Source organism: Periplaneta americana, chromosome 10 (genome assembly GCF_040183065.1).
Source record: "Periplaneta americana isolate PAMFEO1 chromosome 10, P.americana_PAMFEO1_priV1, whole genome shotgun sequence".
Taxonomy (NCBI): Eukaryota; Metazoa; Arthropoda; class Insecta; order Blattodea; family Blattidae; genus Periplaneta; species Periplaneta americana.
The window spans coordinates 10513711-10529743 of record NC_091126.1 but is presented as its reverse complement, the minus strand read 5'-3'; positions in this window follow the sequence as shown (position 1 = coordinate 10529743).

The window sequence follows — 16033 nt, the reverse complement described above, 5'->3', positions numbered from 1 at the left end:
AACCTATTTCTTGCAGGTATGTTCGAGTTTATGGTGGAATTTAATATACTTCATTAAAATAATAAATTAACTTAATGCATTTAATATTTCAATAATGGAAGGAAGGTGTTAATTTTTCCAATAGAACACAACGAAAGTGTAACATATTTTGTCGTCTACTAGGAGAGAGATCTGTGATGATGAGGCGATAGTAGCGATCCTAGTGGCGGGCAACTACCCATGTTTGCATTTAGCATTTAGCATTTAGCGGTTAGCAACTAGAAACAATAGACTGTCCACGGTCGACTTTGGACTGTATCGTATTTCCATCGAGTGCTAGCTCGTTGCGTATTTCACATTGATGCTTGTGAAATGTTCGTTATTGGTTGCAATGAAAATGTTAATGGCTAAAATACAATAATTGGAATAATAATATTTTACTAGAGACGTAGAAAAATTAAGTTTGTTTTAACGAAATTTATTGATCACATTTTATTTTCAATTCTGGTGGGATTATTATTGCTTAGGCCTACTTTTTTTTTCGAGGGTTATGTTTTTAATTATAGTTGTTAATTTTGTTGTTATTTTTATTTGTTACTTTACTAGAGACGTAGAAAAAGTCTGTTACAATAAAATTTATTGATCACGTTTTATTTCCAATTCTGGTGTGATTATTATTCCTTAACCTCATCCCACTTTAACTACGTAAGCCTACACTACAAGTACCGGTACACGTAAGTTACTCCATTAATTCATATTTTCATTATTATTGTTGTAAAGGGAAATGCAAATTAATATTTATTGGTTTCATAGCTAATTATCGCTATAATCTTGAATTAGTGAAGCGATTATTGTAAATTTCAGTTTGTTTTGCACAAACAAAAATAATATTAACCTATTTCTTGCAGGTATCTTCGAGTTTATGGTGGAATTTAATATACTTCATTAAAATAATAAATTAACTTTATGCATTTAATATTTCAATAATGGAAGGAAGGTATTAATTTTTCCAATAGAACACAACGAAAGTGTAACATATTTTGTCGTCTACTAGGAGAGAGATCTGCGATGATGAGGCGATAGTAGCGATCCTAGTGGTGGGCAACTACCCATGTTTGCATTTTTAGTACATATTGAGCTTCGCGACTGTATATAGTAGACTGTGGTTATATCATCGTCGCCGGTATACCGGAATTTTTGTCCCGCAGGAGTTCTTTTACATGCCAGTAAATCTACAGACATGAGCCTGTCGTATTTAAGCATACTTAAATACCATCGACCTGGTCCGGGATCGAACCCGCAATCTCGGGTATAGAAGGCCAGCGCTATACCAACTGAGCCCACAAGGGCGACTCCATACCCTATAACTTAATGTCGTCTATCACCTGATAGGCCTATCTTCTTTCTGCCCCGATCTCTTTTCCCGTTCACCATTCCTTTCAATGCATTTTTCGGAAGGCAGTTTCTTCTCAATCAGTGACCTAACCAATTTCTTTCCCTCTTCCTGATCAGCTTCAGGATCATTCTTTCTTCACCACTCTTCCCAACACAGCTTCGTTTCTTATTCTGTCTGTCCATTTAACACGCTCCATTCTTCTCCATATCCACATTTCAAATTCTTCTAGTCCCTTCTCTTCACTTCGTCGTAATGTCCACGTTTCTACCCCATGCATTGCCACAATCAACACCACAAAGCATTTCATTATTATCTTCCTTAGTTCTCTCTCCAGAGGTCAGCAGAAGATGCTCCTTTTTCTATTAAAAGCTTTCTTTGCCATTGCTGTCCTCCGTTTGACTTCCTGGCAGCAGCTCATGTTACTGCTTATAGTACACTATTTTGAAGCTGCCCACTATAAGAATGGAATAATTTAAAGTGAAACAAAAGTATAATAGCATAGAGCAGAAATGATTGAACTAAATATGTATTGAAATAGACTAGAACAAATCAGAACGTAACACAGCCGACGGAACGAAACAGAAAGAAATAGAATATAAAGGTATGGAAAAATACAGTAATGGGGTGGAGAGTAACAGAGTAAAATAGAGAGAGATACTGACAGGAGGAAAATTGAATTTTTTTACTTAGTTACTTAATGAAACCGTATGAACTACTGGGTAATTCAGCGCCGTTGAAATTGGTGATAGCGAGATGGTATTTGGCGAGATGAGGCCTAGGATTCGCCATACATTACCTGACATTCGCCCTTACTGTTGGGGAAAACCTCGGAAAACCTAACCAGGTAATCAGTTCAAGCGGGAAACAAACCCATGCCCGAGCGTAACTCCGGATCAGCAGGCAAACGCGCTACCGCCTGAGCTACGCCGGTGGTCAAGTTGAATGGTAAAGTATTTAGTGGTGTTATATAAGTGAAATGGCATAAAACAGAGTAGAATGGTACAGAGGGAATGAGGCGATATAGAACAAAGTATAATTATATGGAACAGGGTGAATGGTATAGGAGCGTAGGATGGAATGTTATAGAACAGAGTGTAATGGTACAAAACAGAGTGGAATGGTACAGAAAAAAGTGATTGTTAGAACGGGGTAAAATGGTACAGAACAGAAGGGAATTGCATAGAGTACGGTGTAGGTTATAAAGGTATAGGACAAAGTGGAATGTTATGGAATAGGGTAGAACGGTACAGACAGTGAGGGAAGTGGGGAAAAAAAACAGACGGTATGTTACCCCAAGATTTTTCACTGGCAAACCTCGATTTAAAAAGGCACACCTCCTCTCTAACAACATACATATACATGATGTGGTCCACACCTGTCGAGTAACGGTCAGCGCGTCTGGCCGCGAAACCAGGTGGCCCGGGTTCGAATCCCGGTTGGGGCAAGTTACCTGGTTGAGGTTTTTCCAGGGTTTTCCCTCAACCCAATACGAGCAAATGCTGGGTAACTTTCGGTGCTGGACCCCGGACTCATTTCACCGACATTATCACCTTCATTTCATTCAGACGCTAAATTTTGCGACGTCCATTGAGACATCATCTATACTAATAATAAATCTGTAGCCAAAATGTTTCCGGTAATTTTCAATTTTACAAAAATAATTGGTGTTAAAATGTATAATTAACCATCCTGAAACTGAAAATCGCTTTTTTGAAATTTTTGTTTGTATGTATGTCTGTCTGTCTGTCTGTATGTCTATCTGTCTGTCTGGATGTTTGTTACCTTTTCACACGATAATGGCTGAACTGATTTATATGAAAATTGGAATATAAATTAAGTTCGTTGTAACTTAGATTAGGCTATATGGCATTCAAAATGCTTTATTTAAAAGGGGGTTATAAAGGGAATTGAATTAAATAAATCGAAATATCTCCCTTATTATTCATTTTCGTGAAAAATGTTACATAACAAATTTTTTTTTAATTATTTCCGATAAGTTTTATTCCATACAAAATTTCGATAGGACTGATATTTAATGAGATAAATGAGTATTAAAATGTATATATAAACGCCATCTAAGGCGCTGTAATGAAGTAAAAAAACAAATGACTTCGTCTATAAGGTGCCTTGGATAACAACAAACGAAAGCTATTAAACATAGCCTACAGAGAATGTTTCTGTGTTTGTATGAAGTAATATCGATTAAAGGATATACAAGACTTTTAAAATAACTATATAATACATTTTCACCGCCACCTCAGATTATAGCGTTGTTGTACCTGCAATAAGTCCTATGTGCAAAAAATAAAATTTTTGAGTAGGAAGAAAAAACATATTTATTCATTACATGGAATGGTACATAGGAGATCGTGAATTCTTACATTTTCGAAAGAAAGAAATATAATTACATATCACTATACATGTTGTATCACTATTTAAGTTATTTGAAGGGTTCAGAATCATAATGGATTTTTTTTTATTTTAGTAGGTTATTTTACGACGCTTTATTAACATCTCAGGTTATTTAGCGTCTGAATGAGATGAAGGTGATAATGCCGGTGAAATGAGTCCGGGGTCAAGCACCTAAAGTTACCCAGCATTTGCTCATATTGGGTTGAGGGAATACCCCGGAAAAAACCTCAACCAGGTAACTTGCCCCGACCGGGAATCGAACCCGGGCCACCTGGTTTCGCGGCCAGACGCGCTAACCGTTACTCCACAGGTGTGGACACCATAATGGACCAAGCGCCATTTACTTAAGACGTAGAAAACAAGGGTTAAAATTAAGTTATTGCCATAATTCAATGGAAACATGTAGCAAGTAACATAAAGTATACACAATGATGTCAATCTTCATTAAACTATGGTTGCATGTAGGCCTAATAACAATTAAGAAACATGTTAAAGGAATTGTCATTGCACCAAATGAGTGATCTCTGGACCAAAATTATCGCATTTGAATTATTTAAATACAGTTTAAATTAAGTAACATATTAAACGATTTATCCTTCTATCAAACACGAATGTTCCCTGGATCAAATGTCCTATTTTAATTATGTAATTACTTTAAATTTATTTCTAACAAATGCAGCGGAGTGCACGGGTACGGCTAGTTTAAAATAATGTTAAAGCTTCAAAGTGTCTTACTTAATTATTAATAAAAAGTGCAACAACAAAAAAAAATGACACAGTCACTAAATTGACAACAATGGCCACCATAAGCTAGACATCACAGCTTTATATACTTGAAATACTACCGTCGTAAGCATTCCAGGGGTTGACTTATCAACAGTAATCTCACTAGACGTTTTGATTTATCTAGAGAAAATCAAAACTCGACTGGGATTTAATTGACTATTACACGATTAGAAGAAAGTATGTAAAGATTAGAAGTAACGAAGTACTCCAATACAATAAAATATTAATTGACTTACGAAAATACAACTGTCTTCAAATGTATTATTGTACCATCTCAACATTACAAATATTACGCTAGATGCATGCTAGATGGCAGTAGTAAGCAATGCCTTCTCGTCGAGAAGTTCTCGGTCTATTATACACGATGGCAATGTTACTAGTCAAGAAGGCTTTGTTGATTCAGTTTCATTTTTATTAAAATGCAACATTCCACTTCAATTATCCGAATCCTAGTAATCAACGTCACTTGACAGATGATTTTCAATAAATCTTAATATTAAACAATCTCTGATACGTGACTATCCATAATATCATATAGCAGAAGCTATAACGTAACCTAACTAATATACACAAGTGTTAGAAAAGTTTTAATTAACGACGATGAAATAAAAAATAAACATGAATAATTTTAAAAGGAATAATTATTGAATGCACAATTTTCAAATTTGAATGTGGTTGGTGGTTCAATCGATGTTATATTGGACGTGTGCGTAATAGAAGTGGAACTCGTTGATTTAGGCCTACATGGTGTATTCAACTTATTCAGGATTTCCGAATGGTGCTCTTCATTTATTTGTAAATCGGATTTCAGAAGATGCATAGGTATGATCAATGATTTTTATTAATTCTTGTTCTTGAATGCCAATGCGAGTCATATTTGAAACTGCTGTGCATCGACTGGAGTGGTGTGTACTTTTATATATATATATATATTTTTTTTTTTTGACGTCCAGACCAGCGCAGTTTCAAATGTTGCTAGGGACGCGATGAAATTAAACAAATGCTAGGGACGCGATAAAATTGTCCGATAAGCAGCCATGATTGGTCGAAATACGTCCTTTCGTACCGTTTTATTGGTCAAAAGTAGTATGACGTAGTAAGAGTGTAATAGTCACGTAAACGTGTCTAAATACACGTTGAATACAGTTCCAGTAGGCTGTGGTTTAGATTTACGAAATGTATAAACAAATTTTTACGGATCACATTTTTTCAGTGATGGTATACCATTTTTCACTAACGATATGTTTTCTGACCATAGAAACCAGTGGCGGCGCATACCGTCTCACTTACCTCAGATCTTGATACAGACCCTGGTGATGCCTTACTTTGACTATTGCGACGTTTTGTATAGTGATCTTAGTGTTGAATTGTCATTGAGGCTTCAGCGTGTTCATAATGCTTGTGTTCGTTTCATTTTTAACAGCCGTCGCTATGATCATGTCTCCGAGTATTTCCTTCAATTATCTTGGCTTCGTTTAAGGGAGAGACGTTCAGTTCATTCCCTCTGTTTGCTGTATCAGATTTTAAATAATTCCACACCTATTTACCTAGTTCCTCGCTTCACACTTTTAGCATCCCACCACAACCGTGATACACGTTCGCAGCATAACCATGTTCTATCAATTCCACTCCATCAAACATCTCTCTACTCTGCTTCCTTCACAATACACACAGCTCGTTCCTGGAATTCCTTGTCACAGGAAATCAGGAGCAGTCGGAGTCTAAAATCTTTTAAGTACACTCTACTTAGAAATGTCTTTAATGAACAGAACTAGACTCTTGCGGAAGTTTCTAAATAGTCTTAAATTACCAAGTTGTTATTTTTTTTCTCCTCTCTCTCTTCTTCTTTTTTTTCTCTTTTCTTTTTTTTTATTATCTTTATATATTACTTAATCATTTGTGTTTGTGTGCCATTTAGTAGGACTTTGCTAATCAACATTTTATGTCTTGTCACCCATATGTATTCTCCAATTAGTATATTAACTGAATAATATATCTCAAGTAAATTAATCGTCCAATTTGTCTCGGGCATTTTAGATCATATAAATTGTGTGTTTGTGTGTGTGTGTGTGTGTGTGTGTATTCCCCTTATGTTATGTAACTGATTTTGATTATGTGTAATTTTCTACTTTATTTTATATATTATGTAACTGATCTTGTCTATTGTAATTTCCTACTATATTTTATGTAATTCCTAAGTTATTCTCTTTTGTGTTGCTTTGTAATCAAATTTTGTATCTCATGTATTTGTATTATTGAAACCTGGTTGAGTGGAAGAGAAGGCCTCATGGCCTTAACTCTGCCAGGCAAAATAAACGTACTACTACTACCTCACTGGGAAATATCGGAATTGTATGGAACAGGGTAGAATGGTATAAAACAGAACGAAATGGCACAGAACAGAGTGGAGTAAAATGAAATAAGACGGAACAAAGAAGAGCAAGATGAATTTCCAGTGGGCGCGCGATAGCATCGGCAGCGGACCCCTCGGGCCGGCAACAGATGCATGAAATGCCCGGCTTATTAATTGATTCTCTGCTTGCCTTACCGTTACGTTCTGTTCAGAAGCAAATGATAGGAGCGATATCGTCGCTCAGTGCTCCACGGCAGATCTTGCAGCTGATAGAACACGATTCACTTCTGGGCGCACAACAAACCGAGAAAATGACTCTGCGTCATCTTGTGCGAAATCATGCGGCGATAACGTGACGGCATTTCAGTAATGTTTGGCAGCCATATGGTTAAACGAAAATAACACTCGTACGTTCGTAAGTCTACGGAGCTTTTTAAATCTCCGCCTCAATTTAGTTGTGTTATGGCTTAGCGTAGAATATAATCTACATATTCTCCATATAATCCAATGTTACACGTAATTACTTACTTACTTACAAACGGCTTTTAAGGAACCCGAAGGTTCATTGCCGCCCTCACATAAGCCCGCCAGCGGTCCCTATCCTGTGCAAGATTAATCCAGTCTATATCATCATACCCCACCTCCCTCAAATCCATTTTAATATTATCCTCCCATCTACGTCTCGGCCTCCCTAAAGGTCTTTTTCCCTCCGGTCTCCCAACTAACACTCTATATGCATTTCTGGATTCGCCCATACGTGCTACATACCCTGCCCATCTCAAACGTCTGGATTTAATGTTCCTAATTATGTCAGGTGAAGAATACAATGCGTGCAGTTCTGTGTTGTGTAACTTTCTCCATTCTCCTGTAACTTCATCCCGCTTAGCCCCAAATATTTTCCTAAGCACCTTATTCTCAAACACCCTGAACCTATGTTCCTCTCTCAGAGTGAGAGTCCAAGTTTTACAACCATACAGAAGAACCGGTAATATAACTGTTTTATAAATTCTAACTTTCAGATTTTTGGACAGCAGACTGGATGATAAGAGCTTCTCAACCGAATAATAACACGCATTTCCCATATTTATTCTGCGTTTAATTTCCTCCCGAGTGTCATTTATATTTGTTACTGTTGCTCCAAGATATTTGAATTTTTCCACCTCTTCGAAGGATAAATCTCCAATTTTTATATTTTCATTTCGTATAATATTCTGGTCACGATACATAATCATATACTTTGTCTTTTCGGGATTTACTTCCAAACCGATCGCTCTACTTGCTTCAAGTAAAATTTCCGTGTTTTCCCTAATCGTTTGTGTATTTTCTCCTAACATATTCACGTCATCCGCATAGACAAGAAGCTGATGTAACCCGTTCAATTCCAAACCCTGCCTGTTATCCTGAACTTTCCTAATGGCATATTCTAGCGCGAAGTTAAAAAGTAAAGGTGATAGTGCATCCCCCTGCTTTAGCCCGCAGTGAATTGGAAAAGCATCAGATAGAAACTGACCTACACGGACTCTGCTGTATGTTTCACTGAGACACATTTTAATTAATCGAACTAGTTTCTTGGGAATACCAAATTCAATAAGAATATCATATAATACTTCCCTCTTAACCGAGTCATATGCCTTTTTGAAATCTATTAATATACACGTAATATGAATATGAAATCGTGACATTTTCAAAATTCAGTACGTAGAAACAGAACTAACGAACTTCTTAGGAATTTTGGAACTCCGAGGACACTATTTCAGAATAGTAGACTACATTATTTGACACCACACTTCAACACTTTTCAACAATCGAACGCACCCACACAACAGGCAGCGAAGTTCGAGATGACGCCGAGATCTAGTAGGCTCTGAGGATGGTGTGAAGAAGAACCGAAACAGCTGTAAGCCGCACATGCTTACACAATTAACACGAGTAAGATCGCCATTTAATCAATTATTTACATTTTTTATTTCAGGACTAACGAAATTGTCGTCGGATTAAGCGTCATAAAAGCTCCAATGGACGAGTACGAATATCATCTTATTTATCTTAAGAGTTTATTCAGGTCGAAATTTAAGTTGTGCAGAAAAATTTTTCTTGGGCCACTCCATCTCAGACAGGGATCGTTTACGTGCCTGAACTGTACGATATAGACCTCTCAGCTTTATTCATTCATGTGAGGGATTTTAACGTCTTCATAAATGTTAGGCTACATTGACAATATTTATGCAGCAGCGGAATAAGTTGTAGGAAAATTGGAAGAAAGAAGCCATTTTATTATTGGAATAAAGCGGTAGAAAAATAAATTGCTATTATACAAAATAAATATTTTAATTGGTAAAACGTGAAAACCATAGAGGACAAAATGAGTACAAAGAAATGAAAAATTGAACCGAACAGTTCCGGAAGAAAAAGTCTAGAGGTGGGAAAAGAAGTCAGCGTCGCCGAATGTGCCGAAATTTTGTCCCGCAGGAGTTCTTTTACATGCCAGTAAATCTACGGACCAAATCATTCTACTTTTGACAAATAAAACGGTACAGAACAACGTGTTTCAATCACTCATGGCTGCTTATCCTACAATTTTATCACCTCTCTAGCATTTTTATCAACTCCCTAGCATTTCTTTGTTTTTATTACTTCCAAAGCATTTGTTTGTTTCTAGTTATATTAATTTGTAATACAGAATTTATCTGTAATATTGACACTTAATTTTTCTCCTAAAATATTAGGCTAAGTGTTATTTGTTTCTTTGTTTGCCAACATTGTACTTTCAATAATAAAATTGTACCTTTTAAAATGATTCATATTTATCCCAACATCCTTAAATGAAACTTTTCTATCATTTATCCTGTTTATATTATTTAGGTTATGTTATAGCTTCTATTGTATGAGATTATAGATAGTCACGTATCAGAGACTGTTTGATATATATTATAACTGAAGTGGAATGAAATTGCTTTAATAAAAATTAAACTGAATCAACAAAGACTTCTTGACTAGTAATCGTCCATAGAGTTCAATGAAGATTGTATAGTTGGCACAACTGGTAACAAGAGAACAACAGATCATAACACAATACTACCATCTAGCGGAATATTTGTAATGATGAGATGGTACAGTAATACAATTTCAAAACAGTTTAGTATTTTAGCAAGTCTATTAATATGTTTTGTATTAGAGTACTTTATTTCTTCTATTCTCTATTTATTTTCATCTAATCGTGTAATAGTCAATTAAATCCAACTCGAGTTTTAATTTTCTCTAGATAAATCAAAACCTCTAGTGAGTTTACTGTAGACTATTACACTTTTACTACGTCACACTACTTTCGACCAATAAAACGGTACGAAAGGACGTCTTTCAATCAATCATGGCTGCTTATCGCACAATTTTATCGCGTCCCTAGCATTTGTTTATTTTTATCACTATCCTAGCATTTCTTTCTTTGTTTGCCAACATTTCAAACTGCACTGGTCTGGACGTCAAAAAACAGAAAATTACAAACCACTCCAGTCAATGCACAGCACTTTCAAATATGACTCGCATTGGCATTCAAGAACAAGAATTAATAAAGATCACTGGTCATATATGAAGAGCACCATTCGGAAATCCTGAATAAGTTGAGGGATATACCATGTACATCAACGAGTTCACTTCTTTTACGCACACGTCCAATATAACATCAACTGAACCACCAACCACTAAAACATTCAAATTTGAAAATTGTACTTTCAATAATTGTTTCTTTTAAAATTATTCATATTTATTTTTTATCGATCTGGTTGGCAAGTTGGTATAGCGCTGACCTTCTATGCTCAAGGTTGCGGGTTCGATCCCGGGCCAGGTCGATGGCATTTAAGTGTGCTTAAATGCGACAGGCTCATGTCAGTATATTTACTGGCATGTAAAAGAACTCCTGCGGGACAAAATTCCGGCACATCCGGCGACGCTGATATAACCTCTGTAGTTGCGAGCGTCGTTAAATAAAACAATATTATTATCATTTATTTTTTATTTCATCATCGTTAATTAAAACGTTTCTTGTTTATTTCATCATCCCTAATTAAAACTTTTCTAACATTTGTTTATATTATTTAGGTTATGTTTGTTATACATAGCTTCTGCTATATGATATTATGGATAGTCACGTATAAGAGATTGTTTAATACTAAGATGTATTGAAAATCATCTGTCAAGTGATGTTGATTACTGTGATCCGGATGATTGAAGTGGAATGCAAATGTTTTAATAAAATCAACAAAGCCTTCTTGACTAGTAACAGTCCACAGAGTTCAATGACGATTCCATAGTTGGCACAGCTGATACCGGTAACAAGAAAACATAATCATAAAACACTACTGCCATCTAGCGTAATGTTGAGATGGTACAATAATACATTTGAAGACAGTTGTATTTTCGTAAGCCAATTAATATTTTAATGTATTGGAGTACTTTGTTACTTCTAATCTTTATATACTTTCTTCTAATCGTGTAATAGTCAATTAAAGCCCACTCGAGTTTTGATTTTCTCTAGATAAATCAAAACCTCTAGTGAGATTACTGTTGATAAAACAGTAATAGCAGAAGAATATGTGAATCTCTTTCTCTACTAGAAAATTTAAGGGGAGAGGATGGTATTTTTTTTAACTTTTATCCTATTTGGTGTAAATTATTAATTTTTTGTATGTAGAGAGCTCATAGCTGTAACAATATAAATGTTTTGAAAAAAAAAATATTTGGGGGCCCAAATTTGAAAAAATATATATATATACCCAATGCAGGATTGTACTAAAACCGATATATCTAAACCGTTTTTAAAGATAGTTTCAAACAGTTTTTGCAATGTATTTGCAAAAGTATGTTCTACAAACTGTCTGTAACAGAATTTTGATATTATTCCCTACCGTTGTAAAATAAACAATTAAAATTTAGTAACAATTTTCTGATTTCCTTTCTTACAAACAAACGGACGTATTTTTTAAATGAAATCAATTAACAAAATTCTGTTACAGAGAAAAGTTTCCTAATAGTCTAAATAATGTGTGTTCTAAAGTTCATGCATGTATCTTTAATAGTTCAGAAATTATATTCATTTTGTCTGGCAATGTAGTAAAAAAAAATGAAGTTACTGGAAACCGATAAAAGCGGGCGTGTGATTTAAAAATCCATAGCGTAGGAAGTTTAAAAATGACGTCTCAACATCCGTTAAGGGCACAAATACCCACAAAATGTTATGCAATGCATTCCACACTTATCAAAGGGTATATTTTAAAGAATTTTTTTTTTGAAAATTTAATTTACCGGAAACAATAATAAAAGTGAGCGAGTGATTTAAAAATCCATAACGCAGGAAGTTTAAAAATGGCGATCCACACATATCACAGAGTATTTTAAATAATATACAAGGTGTAACAACTTTAATGTTTAGAATTTCTGGAACATGTTCCCTGACACGTTCTACGTTGATTAAACCTAACATACCTATATCCGAAATTGAGAGGTTACAGAGATAACAGAGCTGGAAAAAATAGAACTTCTTGCAGCTCCAAGCATTATACCGTTTATAAAAGGACTATTTTATGGCATTACTAAGTGGAGATACATAAGAAACATTTGAAAAGCAGTGAATGAAGGAAATTTTACTTTTAAGAGAAATTAAATTAAAATTGTTTAGGTTGCTAAGGAAACGAAACAGACAACAGTTTAAAATAACAGTAGTGAGAAAAATAAACCGTATTGTGACTAGTCTTTTTATTGAGTTTTGACCATTAAAACACGCCTTTTGTGTACACACATCAGGAATACGCCGACATAGTTCATGTGTATGGACTGTGTGATGGTAATGCAACAGCAGCTGTTTTGGCATATCAAGCACGGTTCCCAAATCGTAGGATTCCTAGTGCACAGGTATTTTCACGTGCCTATTGGCAAATTTCAAGAAGTACAGTGTTTGGAATCTTAAGGACATTTTTTTTTCAACTTTGCACTGCTTCTTTCATACTCACAAATAGTTGATATTAAAATGTAATATGGTAATAATAAAAATAATGACATAGACATGTAATTTTCGGAAATTGGTGTTACTTCTTTCAGTATTCAGCGATAAAATTAAACTCAAAAATTTAACTTTGGGGTACAAATAATCCAAACCTACAGAACTTTGGATATAGGTATTGTGACAGCGACGTGAGATTCGAACTCACGACCAGCGTCCCGCAAGAGAGAAGATCGCGCGGAGCACTTTGGGACGGCGCGCGGCGAGAGAGTGGAGAGGGAGTTTGCGCGCGCATCTTCTGCTTGCCTAGAGAGGCCGAGAAATCCGTCGAAGTGGAAGACTCGCGAATTCGAACTTTCGAGGCTACGTCGCTGTGGTTATAAATTACGGTCGCGAAGGAACGACAGTAGTTTTCAGTTGATTAGTCAGCCAGTCAGTGAGAAAGCCAGAGCAAGCAAGCCAGTCTTGTGTACCGGAGTTCGACTCGAGTGTGCGTCCGCAACTGCGTCAGCATCCGAAGGCCTGAGTTCGAGTGCAGCGGACCGCAATTGGAGGGACCTGAGTTCGAGTGCAGTGGACCGCAGTTGGAGGGACCTGAGTTCGAGTACAGTGAACTGTCTCTGAAGGTCTGTGGTTCGAGATACTGTGAACTCGAGTGACTGAGATAAAAGAACTGTGAACTGAGAACTGATAGTTCTGATTTGTAAATAGTGCTTTGTAAATATTAGTTAAGACTAACAGTTCATTGTTGTTCGTAATAGTCCAAGTAAATTGTCATTGCCGTCAGTGGAGTGCTATAACGAATACTGTGTTGAGCGAAAATTCTATTGTTGACGAGAGCGTTTAAGGTGAATTGTAGAAAGGAATTATTGTTGTGACGAATAAATTACCTTGTTGTTACTAATAAAATTCACAGTATGTTAGGTTTAATCGACGTAGAACGTGTCAGGGAACATGTTCCAGAAATTCTAAACATTAAAGTTGTTACACCCTGTATATATATTTTTAAATTTAGTCATTTTCATCAAAAATACCATCCTCTCCACTTTGGACTATAGTAGAGCCCTCGTCGTGTCTCCTACCCCCGTCAACTCTTCTAGCTTCTCCCCAAGTTCTTCTTACTGTCTCCTTCTCACATACACACCTTCAGTTTAAGTCGCTGGTCGATTATGAATTGATTGTTGAGGAGGACTGGAGTATACAAAGGAAGTTCACCGAGGACAGCATTTGAAAGCCGAACGCAGACGTATTGGATCGGCGGTAGCCACATAGGTTCCACGGTGTTTGATATGTTTCTGCGAACCGCTGCGAGCTATGTCTTAATAAGTTTCGGGTGGTGATCCCAAGTTGACACCTCGCTTCAGGAAAATTGATTTAAGTTTACCGAATGACTTTATATTTAGTCTCTCATTAAAATTGAGCTCTGTCATGGAGAAAATTACTTAGACAAAGTTACTGACCACTGTGAAAGGCGATGTTCTAATTAAATTTATAATACAACTCAGAGAGATTGACACATTAATTAAACGAGGTTGACGGGTAGACCAAGGTCAGATGTGTCCAATCCCCATCATAACGTTAATTTCCTTAATTAAACTTTAAAATGTAGCAAAAACGTACTTCACACCGGGGAATAAAACACCACTTCATAAACGAGCTTGATATTAATCGATTCTCACACCATGCAACCAGAGTAAACAAACATCTTGTTCACTGTCTTAAAAGCGGATGCATTACACGTTTGAAGTAATTGAAGTGGAGTCTTAATTGAGGTGTGTAACTCAAAAATTATTTGGATACAAAGGGCCGTTTCCAGGAACGTTACTTCAACTTCACTTTCACTTACATCCGATTTCAGTAGGTATAAAACGCAGAATTTGAATTCAGAAACACAACTTAATTTGCACTTTAGTCGTAACTTAGTCAAAAAGCTAGTAAGATTCAAGACACGTGAAGACCAACTTTATGCCTCACTTAGTGTTACATTTAGTCTTAACAACAACTAATGAGACATTTTCTTTACTACGATAAAGTTAAGTTTAAGAGCTAAAATGTATCTAGAAGACAGCAATTAAAAAAAATCATGGATTATGCTTTCTGTGCCGTATTTTTTGGTTCTTCATTCTCAAGTTTTGCCTATGTAATTATAATAACCACAATCTTATCGCCAGTGTTGCTAGTTTATCCAGCTATAAAGTGCATTTAAAGTTTCTAATTACTGTTTTATTATTACTACTAGCCTTACCCGTGCGCTCCGCTGCACTTGTTAGAAATAAATATAAAGTAATTACATAATTAAAATAGGACATCTGGTCCAGGAACATTCGTGTTTGACAGAAGGATAAATCGTTTAATATGTTACTTAATTTAAATTGTATTTAAATAATTCAAATGCGATAATTTTGGTCCAGAGAGCACTCATTTTGTGCAATGACAATTCCTTTAACATGTTTCTTATTTGTTATTACATGCAACCATAGTTTAATGAAGATTGACATATCATTTAGTTTTAATGTGTAAACTTTATATTACTTGCTATATGTTTCCATTGAATTATGGTAATAACTTAATTTTAACCATTGTTTTCTACGTCTTCAGTAAATGGCGCTTGGCCCACTATGATTCTGAGCGCTTCAAATAACTTAAACAGTGATACAGCATATATAATGATATGTAATTATATTTCTTTCTTTCGAAAATGTAAGAATTCACGATCTTCTATGTACCATTGCTATGGAATGAATATATGTGTTTTTTCTTCCTACTCACAAATTTTATATTTTGCACATAGGAGTTACTGCAGGAACAACAACGCTATAACCTGAGGTAGCGGTTAAAATGTATTGTATTGTTATTTTAAAAGTCTTATATATCCTTAAATATCAGTCCTATCAAAATTTTGCATAGAATAAAACTTATCGGAAATCAATTTTAAAGAAACGTTTGTTATGTTACATATTTCACAAAAATCAATAGTAACCGTGATATTTCGATTTATTTAATTCAGGCCCCGTTATAACACCCCTTTTAAATAACGTATTTTGAATGTCATATAGCCTAAAATAACGTATTTTGAATGTCATATAGCCTAAAATCTAATATACAACGAACTTAA